We start from the raw sequence: 15525 nt of genomic DNA, 5'->3' as shown, positions 1-15525 counted from the left end.
GAGAGACAGACAGAGACAGAGAGAGAGAGAGAGAGAGAGAGAGAGAGAGAGAGAGAGAGAGAGAGAGAGAGAGAGAGAGAGCGCACTCTGTTTTGTGGGTCTGAAACTCCGCGCACCAAAAGATCAGGCTGGAATCATAAAAGCACATTGGAAGCCCTGTTTTATGGGACCCATGTGCCGTTACTGACTCTATAAGAATGGCGATATAAATAGAAGTAGGTACATGTGGTTGCCCAGTTAAAAAGCAGCTACATTTAATGTGCTGTGACTTAAAATGAGGCACCCTTTAAACCGGGTCACACCACATGCATCGCTTTTTATACGTGTGTGCCCTCCCATCCATTAGATAATGCTTTTATCCCTGATGCTCAAATGGCAGTCTCCAAATGTAGGAGATTTCGGTGAAATCTCTGGGTGAAAAAGGTACAAGAGGGGAGCTGGCGTTGGGGGGAGATGTAAGCGCGTGAGCTGAATTTCCCATCCTGGAATTCTCCCCGGGCTAACCCAGCATCAGATAACTGCCAAAGGAATCCCAATTCTTCAGTGCATAAAGGATGCAACCAGTAATTCACGTCTTACATTTTCACAGAGAAATAAAGGATTAGCTGGCTAGGATTTTTTTCCAAGTTACAGAAGCCCGGGGCAGAGGATAGGATTGGCTCGGTTTGGAGTCAGAGAAGCTGGGCCCAAAGGCTGGCTCGATCATTCACTATGTGACGGGCATTTTGCCGGAACTCTTTGGGCCTCTCTTTGTTTCTATGAAAAATGAGGAGTAAACCGGGCTAAATTTGGGATTTTGTGGAATCTTTGTGTTGTTCAATCATTTCAGTTCTGTCTGAAAGTCTCCATGATGCCATCTGGAGTCTTCCTGGCAGAGATACTGAAGTGGTTGGCCATTTCCTTCTCTAGTTCATATTACAGATGAGGAAACTGAGGCAGACAGGGTGAAATGTCTTGCCTGGGGACACCCGGATAGGAAGCGTCCGAGGCTGGATTTGGACTCACCAAGATGAGGTTTCCTGACTCCAGGCCCTGCCTTCTCTCTACTGGGCCACCTAGCTGCTCCACACAGAATCTGACATCGCATCTAATTCAAACTATCAGAGAATCATTGCTTAATAGATGTAAAGAAGGACTGCATGACCAAAGCCCATTGCTTTTACTTTAAGGTTTATAAACTGCTTCACTAACTATCTCATTTCATCGTCACAGCAACCTCAGGAGCTGGATGCTCTTATTAGGAGCATTTTACGTAATGCTCCTAATGATGAAACTAAGAAATCCCTCTCAGCATAAAACAGTGTCCAGACTCAAGGACAACTCCCATGTCTATAGATACGGCAACCTATATTTAGATCTCTATACACAGGTACATCCATAGATGGACTTCCAGACATAGATCCCCGTGTGTGTGTAGTATGTAGTGAGATGTACATGGGAATATCATATATATGGACATAATATGAACTTGGATACACGTATAGAGTGAGCTACCTCTATCAACTGTGTATGAGTGTGTACGTATTTATATTTATATCCAAATATGTATTAATCTATTTAAGTGCACAAATACATACACAGAGAGACAGGAAGGGAAAGAAGCATCTAAATTTACTACATCTACCTAGATATCTTTCTATCCTGAGTAGTACAAGTCTGTATACGTCCATACATATAGATATCTGTGTTTCTAACTATATATTATAGAGAAGCATACATACACACACTGTCCCCAAAGTCTTATAGCGGGCTGGGCTGTAAAAGCTTCTCTCTGTGGGTTCAAATTTCCAGGGCTGACTTTGAGAAGAGCCTGTATTTTCTGATGTTTCTACATAATTCTCGTCCCCAATTGTGGAAGGTGGGCATTGGGCAAGGTGGGGAAGAACCGCCTCCCCGTTCTTGCTTCTTGGACTAATTCTGGGACTGAGCGATGCTTCCAACCTATCAAAGCGAACAGAATTTTCCCTCTGAGCTCGGACTCCCGTGACCCTTCGGGCCCGGTGTGCACTGGTACCAGGCAGGCTCTGCCGTAACCCAGAGGCCCCCGAGGGTCGCAGCCCGGACCCCCGGACCCTGCTTCACGGCTCCGGTTTCCAGACAGAACAGCTTTCTGCAGATGCCAGAAAGCAAGCCGGAGGAGGGCTGTCTTCCCATTTTAGAACCAGATTTCTCTGATGTTCTGAACAAGAAGCATTTTTCCATCTGGGGCTGCAGAGGGAGCCAGAACCACGCAGTGGAATTAACAATCCCCAGCCTTCTGTATGTAGCCAGACTCAGCCAGGCACACAGCACCAATGAGGGCCAGCCCGGGCCAGTCAAAGCGGGCCGAGACTATTCCGGATCGGGCAAAGCCAATTATAATCAGACCAAAATGGTTCAAATAAGCGTTTGTCAAGTCTTAGGAAACGTAAGTGGAAACGGTGGGGCCACTTGGTCCAACCTGTCAGGAATATAAAGTCTCACGCAACCTTCCTGATACGTGGGGACCTGACTTTTCTGCAGGGATGGGAAACTCACTCCTTAACTGAAATGGGTCAATTCGCATAGGTGCAAAAGTTGTTAGCATCGTTGGACAGCTAGGTGACACCGAGTGAGAGGACCTGAGTTCAAATCTGACCTCACAATTTGCTAGCTGTGTGACCCTGGACTAGTCACGTATCCCTGTTTGCCTCAGTTTCCCCTTTTGTAAAATCACCTGCAGAAAGAAATGGCTGACCACTCCAGTATCTTTGCCAAGAAAACCCCAAATGGGGTGAGAGTAAGACACAACTGAAATGATTCCACAACCACAACAACAAACTTTGAAGTTTCATCTCTCATCCAACATAGCTCTACTCTTCAACTTTCACCCACTATTTCTACATGGCAATGATGAGCATAATGATGGTGACAGTAGTGATGATGATGGTAAGGATGAGTTGACATTTATGTGACATTTTAATATGTTAACAAAGGACTTTACAAATATTAACCCATTTGTTTCTTACAACAACCTTAAAAGGTTATTTGGTATTATTACCTCCATTTTACAGAATCAGAAACTGAGGCAAAATTTAAGTGACTTACAAACTTATTTGTAAAATAATCCCACAAACTTATTAAGTTTTTGAGGCTGGATTTGAATTCAGATCTTTCTGACTTCAGTTCTACAGTGCTGCCCCGACTCCAAAGAGAATGAATGAGTTTGGGGGATGCTGACACTTTGAATACTTAAAGATAAATGTTGCTTCTAAGGATCTCTCTAAATCTAAATTTATGAACCCTGTTATTTCTTCTTTCTCATAAATTACTTCAAATAATCTAAGTAAGGCAAAGATTTCTCACTATCCTGGTCATCCCTCTTGGAGCACACACCAATTTGTCACCTTCTTAAAATACTGAAGTCAGAAGAAATACAAACATTCAACTCTAATCTAAGAGAGAGAACAGGGAAATAATAATTTCCTTTTCTAAACACTGTACTTCGGTAAATAAAATGCTGGATTATATTAGCATCTGTGAAATGTGATGTTAAAATTGAGTCAAACTGAGAGAAGATTTAACGAAAATCTCCTAGATCATTTTCAGATTAACTGCTGTTGGAGAGACTTGCCATCTTGTACGTGTCAGGTTGGTTTTTTGAACCTCAAAGAAGAACTTTACATTTATTTCTAGCAGATCTTGCCTTGTTAAATTCAACTTATCATTTTGGCTTAGCTTTTTAGCTCCTGATTGTGTCATATAGTATGCAAATTATCCCTTCCAGTCTAAGATTATTTGCAAATTTTAAAAGAATGCCAGCCACATTTTCATTCAAGTCACTGAATAAAGATGCTGAATGAAACAGGACTAAGGACAAATCCCTGGGGAGCTCCAGGAAAAATCTTTATTTTTTCTATCAAGCCACCATTAAATTCTTTGGAGCAGGCCATTTATTCAATCTGAATTAATGTGATACAATTGAAACTAACAAGAATTGGCCATCACCCTGAGTGATCCGGTAGGAATCAATGAGATTTGATCTACAGTCAAAACCAATCTAATCTGACCTGGACTGGTTTGGACTGATGGAAATCCATCGGAAATTTTCTGAATTGTGTAAGTATCTATAAATACATAAAGGTGCACAAAGATAAAAAAAATATGTTGGAACTATTATAACATTTTGGAAGAACACATCTGAATCTGCTAAAATTAGTTTGATCTGGGCTGAGTAGGTGAGAGAGTTTGAACTTGCTACTAATATGATAGATCCAATTTAAAAGAATCAAAGATGTGCTGGAAAGAACAGTAGTTTGACAAAATTCTGGTGCTGACCTTTACTACCTGTGTGACCTTGGACAAGCTTCTCTAACCCCTCTGACCTTCAGACACTGCCCCCATGAAACAAAATGGCAGCCTTAAATCATTTCTTAGATCTTCTCCAGCTCTTCAGCTAGGATCTCAAGAAAGAAGGGTCTATATTCTTTGGAATGGATTCAAACCTACTTTGAACTCACCTAAATTGACTAAATTCAGTTTGGTTCGATGTGAACAAGTCAGAATGAATCCCAGCCAGAGTTGGTCAGAAGCTACATACACGAAATGGGTAGAATCTATAATGAATGGATTGTTAGATTGTTTGAGCTAGTTAAATCCCCATTGTGACCGGCCAGTCAAGAAATCCGGTCTGGAGAACTTACAACTTGTCTGTACAAGCTGAAATCTGGGTAAGATTGCCAAAACCTGTTTGAGCTGCCTGAAATCAGATTGTTGTTGTTGTTGTTCTTAAATTAAGTGGTCAAAATCATTTTAGGTTTGTTTCAACTTGATGAAACTAGACAGAACCTGTTTTTACCAGTCAGTTGTGGTCACAATTGCCTGGGCTTCATACTGACACAAGGGAAGTGGGAGAAGGACTCCAAAAATTATTAATGAAACAAATGTAGAAATATTTCCATCATCTTGATTCAAAGGGAAAATAATTATTAGCAAAAAATGAGAAGAAATATCAATTAAAAGAACATCAAACCAAGCTGTTGTGTGGGTGAGTTAGTTTTTATATTAAATGAAGAAAAACTAAAGATAAGATACATTTTAAGAAATAAAAAAATCTCTAAACACCCCGCCATTTTCTATTTTCCTATGGCAAGAAGAGAGGTCAAAGGTACCACCTTAATTCAAATGGACAAATGCCCATATAACCTCTGAAGAAATCCATCCAAGGTATAATTCACATTGTAGGCCTGCCATTTCACTCTTGGTAGATTTAGGCACACCGGCTGAAATCTGTGTAAGGAAACCAAAAAGTGGAGGAGGGGGCTGGCGAAGGTGGAAGAGAGAATGGCAATTATTAGGACGGAAGTGGGAGAGGCAAAAGCTAAAAGCAACTGATCTCCACATGGGTCACTACTGTCATGTCTGGAAAGGAGAATTAGAAAATTTGAGATATTCCAATATGCAAAACAAAGATATAATAAATGGAACACAACTGAAAATCAAGAAGTCATTTACAAGTGACTTTAAAATACAAGTAAGAGAGGCAGCTAGGGGGGCACAGCAGATAGAGCACCAGCCCTGAAGTCAGGAGGACCTGAGTTCAAATCTAGCCTCAGACACTTAACACTTCCTAGCTGTGTGACCCTGGGCAAGTCACTTAACCCCAAAGATAATAATAATATGTTGGCACTATTACAACATTGTGGAAGAACACATCTGATTCTACTGAAATCAGGATGATCTGGTTTGAGTACATGAGAGAGTTGGTCTGGGAATTCAAAAAAACAAAAAAAACAGGTAAGGATTGATTCCATCAAGCCACACAAAAAGCAAGATAAGCCAAAAAATTCTAAGAGTCCAAAGATGCCTCTGTGTCTTATTTTGCAGAGTTTAATGCTAATTTCCTAATTCTCTAGCTCTCTTCTTCACAGATTCACATGGAGAGTCATTTAGTTGTTTGGTGGTGTTCTTTCTCCCTTCACCAACTTTTCCTAATATTTATGGTTCTCTATTTTATCTTTCTTTTGCTCTTTAACCCCCAATTTTTTTTTGTCATCACCATGAACAAAAAGGAGTACCACAGAAAAATCAGAAGGGAAAATAAACCTACTTATTCATTCAATCAACAAGTGTTCACCCTCAGGAACCCAGTAAGGACTCTTAGAGGGTGATAAGGAAAGGAAATGCTCCAATGGCATTGGGACGCCCGTTAAAAATCCCCAGGGAGATATTCCAATTGAATTTAAGAATCCCGTGTTACTAACAAGTCCGGACACCTCTCAAAATACCCAACACTTAAGCAAGAAGCTATTCCCCTGCCATCATCTAAGCCAAAGTTAATCACTATCATAAAACTGCCCATTTCGTCAGCTAGTCACTCAATTACCCAATATTCTCTGAGAATATTATTCAGTATTCTCAGAACTCCCACTATGAAGGGCCCTATGCACTGCAGGAGATACAAGGAGACAAAATTACTGGACTTTCATTTATTTTCTTTTAACTGCCTGGAAAAATAAGGCTCACGGGGTTAAATGAGACACAGGTGAGACCCGTTCATGCAACGTCAAGCAAGGCAGAACTTAGGGATAAAAGCGGGCCATCCCCAAACCCGCTTCCCTCCGTCCCGGACAAACCATGACTTTTCCAGCCCCTCCGTGCTCCTTGGGTTCCTAGCCCTGGTGCTCCTTGGGTTCCTTACACCGGCGCTCCTGAGCAGAATAAAGAGAGTTCATCCTAATGAGGAAAACAGCTCTCCACATCCTAGCACACTATGTGCCCTGAGGACAGTGTTAACATAGTTAATCTTTTTTTTTCTTTTTTTCCCCCTCAAGTCATCAAGCTATATTCTCCTTCAGAAAATCCAAACACTTGTGGGATCAAAGTCAGGAGTACTCAGAAATGAAATCCATTCTCCTAATTTCTTTTCTGCCTGTTCCTTAAATCCCTAGAGACACCATGTAATACCACTGCTAGCTTCCTCTGCTCCTTCAAGAAAGAAAGGAGAGGAAAAAAAAAAAAGAAAATGAGCTGGAAGAAAGTAGGTGTAGAATATTCAAGATACTATATGAAACCCACAAGCCTCCAACATGGCGGATCCAACTCCTCTCCCTCACGTACATCCCCAAGCCTGGGGCTGCCATGTAGCCCAATTAAGGTCTATCCCTGAAAGTATCCCTGCTGCGTGGAGCTGTGCATTGGGGCACACAGGAAGAGGAGGGGAAGAAGCACTTTTTCCTACAAATACAAGGTAGAGCCAATTCAAGGTCACACAAAGAAAATCAGTGTTCCAAACCTGACCTGCTAGCAACCTTCATTTCATTGAAAATTAAAACAAAAGAGCACCTGCCACGGGGAAAACACACTTGTAAGGAGACACAATAAGGCTTTCACCCCACACTAGAGCTGACTGCAGGACAACTGCCTTCCTCCACCCGTTCTTCCATTCATCCATTTAGGAAGAATCGGGGATCTTGGGGGAGACGAGGCAGCCTGGAGTGGGGGACAGACCAGAAGTCTGAGAGTCAGTCCCCATCCAAGTTGCTGATGAGCTCTGGGCCCAAAGCTCTGGGTCCGATTCCTTATTTCTAAATAAGGGCTCTAATGAGGGGGCCGGACTCCATGATCTCGGTTCTCGGTCTATGGTCCTGGGCATTAAGGGTTGGAGAAGATACAAAACAAAACAATATAGGGGTTTGCAGTCTATCAGGAAGGAGGTCACAAGCCTATAAAAGTTACAATGATCATGTAGAGGAGAAAATAAAGAATACAAAGCACCAGGTGAGGTCTGGAGGTAAAAATGGCTGTTGGGGATGGGGAGAGAAATCAAGGCAGGCTGGAAGAAGGAGAAGCCTTTGGCTTAGGCTCTGAAAAAATGAGCCAAATTTTAGAATGGGATGATTTGGGTGGGGGTGGGGGAATCCAGAAACAGGAGGGGCAAGTTTATTCAGGTGGGAAAGCACTGACAACATGAGGAGCACAGCCAGGAGTGAGTGTGGCCCCGTGGAAGGGGGAGCGGGAGATCGGGGTGGAAAGGCGAAAAGCTGACTGGTCTCCTGGCCCCTGAATTCCAAGCTGAGGAGTCTTGCCTTTCTCCAACAAACAAAGGGAACTACGGGAGAGTTTGGAGTCAAAGAGTGAAATGGTGAGCGCAGGGAACATTTCTCTTTCACTTTTGTATCACAGTGCTTAGAAAAGTGTCCGGCCCCTAATTCGTGATATGAAAATGTTTGCTGATAAATTGAAATAATGAGTGTAAGAATGAATTAAAGAACAGAAGCATTTATCAAGGGCTTGCTGTGCGCCATCGCTGGGGTAAGCTCCGGAACCACAAAGAGAAGATGGAGGCGGGTCTGGGCTCTCCACAAACAGCCTCTGAATGGGAAGACTGCTGGTACAAGAAGGGATGGAGGGGCCTCCACATCCCGAGGGGTTTTACGGTGAGGGCGATGGCAAGGTCCAGGAGGGTGGGCAATGGCACTGGGGCAACTGATTCTGCAGGGCACGGGGCGGGGGAAGATGGCAGGGGTGATGGTCACCCATCCCTCAGGGCCGTGGCAAAGGGGAGCCGGGCTTCAGGTGCAGGGGACTGGCAGGGAGGAGGTTATGGAACACCGGGCCAGGATTAAGGGAGAGAAACTAATTCCTATCTTACTGTACCTAACAGGCACCTTTCTGAAAAGGACTATTTCATTCATTGCATATTCGGCCCAGTGCCTGCAATTACTGGAAATAAACTTAGAGACCTCTGGACCACTGATTAATTAAGAGGCAGCCAAAATTAAAACACAGATAATTTCAATAAAGACACTATGAGTAAGAATGATTTGAAATTTTCTAATACATATGTCCACACACATATATACTATATATAAACATATATATGTGTGTATGTACACAGATGAGTGTGCTTATACTTATATATAGACACATATGTGTGTGTGTGCATTTATGTACACACACACACACACACACACACACACACACCTCTTCAGAGCCTGCAGATACTGAAAGTAAACTGAGAGACGGCTGGACCACTGATTCACAGGCAGTCAAAATTAAACTATTGATAGTTTCAATAAAGATAAAGACTCCTTCCCAGGAGGGACTATTTTATTCACCGTATAGGTATCCCCAATGGCTGGCACATGGGCTGGCACAGAGAAGATGCTTAATAAACGCCCACTGCCTGATGAACCTAGTCAGTAAGCTCTTTAAAAGTAGAATGATCAGGGGCAGCTATTTGGCGCAGTGGTTAGAGAAACAGGCCTAAAGTTAGGAGAACCTGAGTTCAAATATGGCCTCAGACACTTAACACTTCCTCACTGGGGCAAGTCACTTAACCCCAATTGCCTCAGGAAAAAATAAATAAAAACGTTTCACTTAAAAAAAGTAGAATGATCTATCTGAAAGAGCACCGATGCTTCAGATCCAAGGACTGACACTCAAAATGTCCACCTCTGTTGCCTGCCTTTCTGGTACACCTCCATATTCTTAAATTCAGACTTAAAGTTTGTGTTATGTTTGTGTGTTTTTTCCTTTCTCTAATTATAAGGAGCTCTCTGTGCTCGATGCGAAGATCAGTTCTGGCTGACAAAACAAAGAGACCCCTAAATCTGCAAGCCTTCATTCCACATCCTCCCCTTGGATGTAAAATCCTGCCCTTTGTGCCTATGAGAAATTTTCACATTTTATACATTTTCTCTTTAAATAAGAAAGAAACCTGGTCCAAGTAAAACCAAAAGTGAAGTAGAAGTAAGTCGGGCTAAGACGCGTCCTCCTAAGAAATTTGCCCACCACCCATCAAAAATCACAAAGCCCCGAGGAGCGTCCCTGGAAGGTGGGAGGCCATGGAAGGTCTTGCTGGCAGGGGCTAATGAATCCTAGGCATCGGACACACACAGGGCTGGGACAAAACCCTAAAAAAAAGCACCATCATCCAAACCATCCGAGCCAACAATGGAGGATGGGAAATAAACTCAAAACATAGCTGGCGTTCAAGGATTTTTTGTTTAAAGGGGACCTTTAAAGAACTGTTTGTTTTCTTTTTATTCTGGAGTTCTGCTGGATCAGCATCTCTAATCCAATGACAGGCTCGCTAAGCACAGAAGCAAAAATGTTTCCCCTCTGAGTGCAGTCCTATGAAAAGTAATTGAGCATGAAACAAAACCCAGTGAACGCTGAGTCGTTATAATGACCAAGCTTAGCCCTGAGAGGAGGTCAGCAAGTGGAGCTCCTCCCTCCCGTCCGTGGGGTGCCCAGTACAGAGTCACTCTGCCGGGTAGGGGGGGTCACCCCCACCCATATTTTCATTCCCTCCTGCCAGGATCACTGAGTGTGGAGGAAGGGGGAATACAGAAGTGAGGGGGCTAGTCTGTGATGGGTTGTTGTTGTTGTTGTTTTTTTGAGGGCCTCAATTTAAAGGAAGAGATTTTAAAAATAAAAGGAATTGAGGGAAGCCAAAAGAAACCCCTCAGAGTAGATCCATGCCCCACCTCTGCCCCCCAACGCCAGCTCCCAGTAACCAGGCTGTCCCTCAGCGAGTGAGGAGACAACTCAGCAGTGACTACGAATGGTGACTGAGAAGGGGGCCGGGACAAGTGAATCAAGAACCGAATTCCACCCGTAGGTAGGAAGAAGCTCACTCACTAAAGGACGTTGCTTAAGTCTGGAGACAGTGTCTCGGTCTCCAACTTTTCCACGCTGGGGGCAGCGGGGCAACGCCTTCACAGACCAGGAGATGCAAGGGACCAATGGAAGGATACTAAGTAACAACAGTCAGAAGCTGGAGACAGCTGGAGAAACACAAGAGCCGGTTGTTAAACTTTCCTGGTAAAAATATCAATGGAAGGAACAGACTAGGAGATGCAAGGGACAGACAGAAGGAAACAAAATAACAATAGTCACAGGCTGGAGACAGTTGGAGAAACACAAGAGCCGATTGTTAAACTTTCCTGGTAAAAATATCAATGGAAGGAACAGACTAGGAGATGCAAGGGACAGACAGAAGGAAACAAAATAACAATAGTCACAGGCTGGAGACAGTTGGAGAAACACAAGAGCCGGTTGTTAAACTTTCTTGGCAAAAACACCACAATGGAAGGAACAAAGCTGGGGTCCCCACATTTTCAGCACCAACCCCTTTCCTTATACCAATACTATTAGAGGCCACTAGCAATGGGGAGGGGGAATAACTAAGCATGTCCTCCTATAATCTTGGCCAGTCATGTCCCCCTTGACCTCGGTGCCATCTGTAATGGATCAGCGAGGTTCCCTGTCACCCTTAATCTTCAACCCTATGGGTCTGGGAAGCACAGAACGTGCTGGGAACGTGGGTCCCCAGTCATGAAGCAACAGTGAGCCACGCTTGGCCCAATGAATTCTTCATTTCTTTTTTCTTGTAGGAACAGATCCCTGAGCCTTGTGTATCTCAACAGCTTGGAGAACCAATAATGTCAGTAAGCGGGTTACCGGATTCATTAACTCCGTCTCATTCACAAGTCTTTCTCTCCTTCTCTCAAAAGAGCCTTGTGGGAGGATTGGAGGACTACACCATGAAGTCTGAACGCTTAATTTAAAACCCCCAGATGACCCCCAGATTTATTCGGATAAAAGCCACCCGAGTCATAAATGCTTATTGTTGTTCGGTCACGTCCAGTTCCTCGTGACTCCGCAGACCATTACTGTCCACTGGGTTTTCTTGGCAAAGACGCTGGAGCGGTCCTCCAGTGGATTATGGCAAAGAAGTGGTTTCTCCAGGGTCATATGGCGAGCATGTGTCTGAGACCAGATTTCAGCTCAGGTCTTCCTGACCCAGTCCAGTGAGGCAGCTAAATAACATCCTCTAGAATAAAGCGCCTCATGTGAGCCAGTGTGTTGTGTTTTGATTGAGAGGATGGCTTCAGATAAAAGAACATCTCACACAGCTAATGATTCCAGGCTGTAGGCTCAACCTCTAGGCAGTATTTAATGATGATGAGAAGAATAGAAAGGATTAATAAAAATAATCTGAAAGTTCGCAAAGCGATTGACAACTATCTCTTGTTTTGTCCTCACAAGCACCTGGGAAGCTGACTCTGGTATTCCTTCCAAATACTTTACAAATAAGGAAACTGAGGCAGGCAGAGGTTGAATGCCTTAGCCATCAGATGTCTCAAGTTGGATCTGAACTCAGGACCCGCTGAACCACCCATTTGGGAACAGCCACTCATGTGTGGAAACACTAAACCTAAGCTGAGTTTGGATTTGAATCCCTGCTGGTGGGTCTGAACCAAAGGCAGACTTTGGATTTCCTTGCAATGCAGGAATTAACTAGATCTAGAGGAGCCCAGAATTCCTTTCTGCCCCCCCCCCGGGCAACAAGTTTGCCCCTCTGCCAACTGGACACCAAAGGCCCCAATGGTTGTGCCCAACCTTCAGAGACAACCGGGTTTGGAGGAAGAAGACCCACATTTAAACTCCAAGTCTCTTCTTAGAATGTAACGACCTTGGTGGGGGCAAGCTGCTAGGTGTGGCTAGTGCACAGAGCAGGGGCTGGAAAGCTGGAAGGCTCCCTGTCCAGGGTTCAAATCCAACCTCAGAAATTATTAGCTGTGGGACCCTGAGCAAGTCCCTTTACCTGTTTGCCTCAGTTTCCCCATCTGTCAAATGAGCTAGAGAAACATCAAACGGCTCCAGTCCCTTTGCCAAGAAAACCCCATGTGGGTTTGGTCATGACTGAACAAGAGCAAGAAGGTATGAGGTAAAGAAGACAGAAAAGGTGGGAGGGGGCCGGTTGTGAGGGGCTTTAGAAGCCAAAGAGATTTCAGAGGGGCTCTCAGGGACGTCAGAGGGAGGTGACACAATCAGACCTGGATCGGTTTGAGAGCCAAGTAAAGGGCAGTCTGGAGTGGGTGAGAGCAAGCAAAAAGTCCCTGTCGATTTGCCAGTCCATTTTCTTTAAATAAACCTTTCTGCCCTTTGTGGCCAATAAGATCATCGCTTCTATAAGCTTAAGAAATTGGCGTCAAAACGGTCATTTGTCATTCCATTATTAATTCTTAGGAGATTCTGACCACAAGAACAAGACCCAGAAACTACCCGGTACTTCCTGCTTTGTGTCGGACGGGCGCTGCTCTGAGAAGGCTCGTTAAGAAATGACTGCTTTTTTGGTCAGCACCTGGAATCACAGAGGGATGGGGGAACTCTCCGTGGGGACATCCCTTCCCTGATCCACATCTACTATCCCTCACAGCTTAGATTTGTCCTAGTCACTGTAAAGTAAAATATCTTGTGCTGAATCACAGAGTCAGGACTTTATGCTAATGACCACCAGACTCCAAGAGAGTCCCCCATTACCTGCGACCTACAATCCCCTCTCATGGGGTTCAATTCCACTGAGATTTTAAACTCATTTCTCAAATAAAGTTCATTTTGGAATCTCACTGAGATGTAAAAAAGGAAGCAAAAGGTGTCAAAGGCAGACCATCCATTTGAAAACGTTTCCTCGGGCCTGAGAGAAAAAAGGCATGATGGGAACAGAAAAATCTGGGTCTGAAATTTTTTTTTAATTCCAACTAGAACTGGTTCAATTGCACCACTCAATTATAGGTTAAGTAGGGTTTAGAAAGTGACCGGGAAATAGGACCCCATTTATAATTATATGACAAAAGGCCTTCCCACTCCCAAACAAGCCATAAAGACACGAGAGGGCCCAGGGGACGAGAGGGCGCTCAGAAGGCCTGAGCCCCGACCTGTGTGAGCTCAGAGGGGTCCCTTTGCTTCTCTGGGCCCAGTCACTCCACCTCAGAAATGAGGAACTAAGACAGACATTCCTCCCCATCTCTGCCTCAAGCTGCCTCTTCTGGAAGCCAAAGAATGGGGGCAGTTAGGTGATGCCCCGATCTTGGAGTCAGGAGGACTGAGTTCAAATCCCACCTTACACACTAGCTATGGGGCCCTGGACAAGTCACTTCACCCCACCTGCCTCAGTTTCCTCCCATGTCCATTGAGCTGGAGAAGAAAATGTCAAACCATTCCAGTACTTCCATCAAATGTTTATTTGACAACAATAAACCAGCCCCCAAACCAGGATTAGCTCATCACTGTGGTCAGGTGACTGCTCAAAAGGCCCACTGCCCGCCAGAGACGCCGGCCTGAAGAAGTTTCTCTCCAAGGTTAAGGAAGCAAGTCCAAGACCCCCGGGAGAAGTCCACAGCCGTGGGCGAGGGGCCAGCCTGTGACGGGGCTTGGACGCCCCCTCACCCTGCATCAAAGCAGCTAAATCAAAATAAATCTGCACTTTCAAAGCCTTTTTTACGGCATTGATCAGGTCAGCCCAATTCCAGATGCAGCGTGGCTTCTCATCTGATTTTTTTTCCTTCAGGCTGGCTCTTTGAAAAATGACTTCATAGGTCAAACATGAGGGACCAGGAGGGCACAGAGTCAATTCAATACACTTCGAGTCGATTCAAGAAACATTTTCCAAACCCCTGGCATGCCAGAGCCCCAGCATGCCGAGCAATCAATCCACAGATATTTTACTCGATGCCTACTGTGTGGCGGGCACATCCTGGGCACCAGGGCCACAGGGACAGCTCGCACTTGACAATCTGTGAATCCACGGGCACTTCCTCCCGGAGCAACCAATAAACAAGCATTTCTGGATCGTCCCTTTACAAGCTGCCAGGCCCTGCAAGGGACAGGGGGGACCCACAAAGACAAGACAGACCTGGGTCTTAAATGATCCAACGAGAATTTTCAAAGTCCCTGCTCCCATTCAGCTGAGAAAAAAGTAGTGAGCAATTGCACAGCATATAATTAAAGTAAAAACAAAGTAAGTTGGGGGCAGGAAGAGCTGGCAGAATCCTGAAGGCTGCCTGTAAGTGGGAGGATTTAAGCTATGTTTCAAAGGAGGCCTCACATGCTAAGAAGAAAAAGTGAAAAGGGAATGTATGGCTGACAAACTGGACAAATATTCGGAGACGGGAACTGAGAGACTGTCACTTGTTATTTTATCTTATTATTTTAAGGCTTTTTATATTCAAAACATATGCAGAGATAATTTTCAACATTCGGCCTTGCAAAACTTTTTTCCACATTTTTTCTCCCTCCCTTCCCCGTCCCCTAGACAGCAAGTAATTCAATTTATGTCAAATATGTGCAATTCTTCCATACATATTTTCCCATTTATTGTGCTGCACAAGAAAAATCAGATCGAAAAGGAAAAATGATGAGAAAGGAAACACCACCAAGAAAAGTGAAATGCTACGTTGTGGTCCACATTCGGCCCCCACAATCCTTTCTCTGGGTGCAGATGGCTCTCTCGAGTGGGAGAGTCTATTGGAATTACCCATAATACCTCATTGTTGGAAAGATGGAGCCATCAGAATTAATCATCACATAATCTTGCTGTTGCTGTGGACAATGATCTGGTTCTGCTCATTTCACTCAGCATCGGTTCATGTGAGTCTCTCTAGTTTGCCTTTAGTCATACTGGGTATTAACGGGGTGGGGACCAGCACCGACTAATTACAGCATTAATTACTGGCCAATTAATCCAGCATTAAAGTACCAGTGAAAACAGATCCC

General features: G+C 44.2%; 1 protein-coding gene and 1 long non-coding RNA gene across 6 annotated transcripts in view; one reads left to right on the top strand and one right to left on the bottom strand.

Moving 5' to 3' along the window:
- The window catches only part of AUTS2 (activator of transcription and developmental regulator AUTS2), a 1092405-nt gene that overhangs the window by 811887 nt on the left and 264993 nt on the right, over positions 1-15525 (bottom strand). The gene's annotated exons all lie outside the window — the stretch shown is intronic.
- On the top strand, positions 5742-8240 carry LOC127558735 (uncharacterized). The gene is made up of 2 exons (XR_007952968.1): positions 5742-7207; positions 8143-8240. It is a non-coding gene; the product is annotated as an uncharacterized LOC127558735 (long non-coding RNA).

This window comes from Antechinus flavipes, chromosome 4 (genome assembly GCF_016432865.1).
Source record: "Antechinus flavipes isolate AdamAnt ecotype Samford, QLD, Australia chromosome 4, AdamAnt_v2, whole genome shotgun sequence".
NCBI lineage: Eukaryota > Metazoa > Chordata > Mammalia > Dasyuromorphia > Dasyuridae > Antechinus > Antechinus flavipes.
Note: the sequence above shows the minus strand (reverse complement) of the source record. Positions and strands in the feature narration are given on the sequence as shown.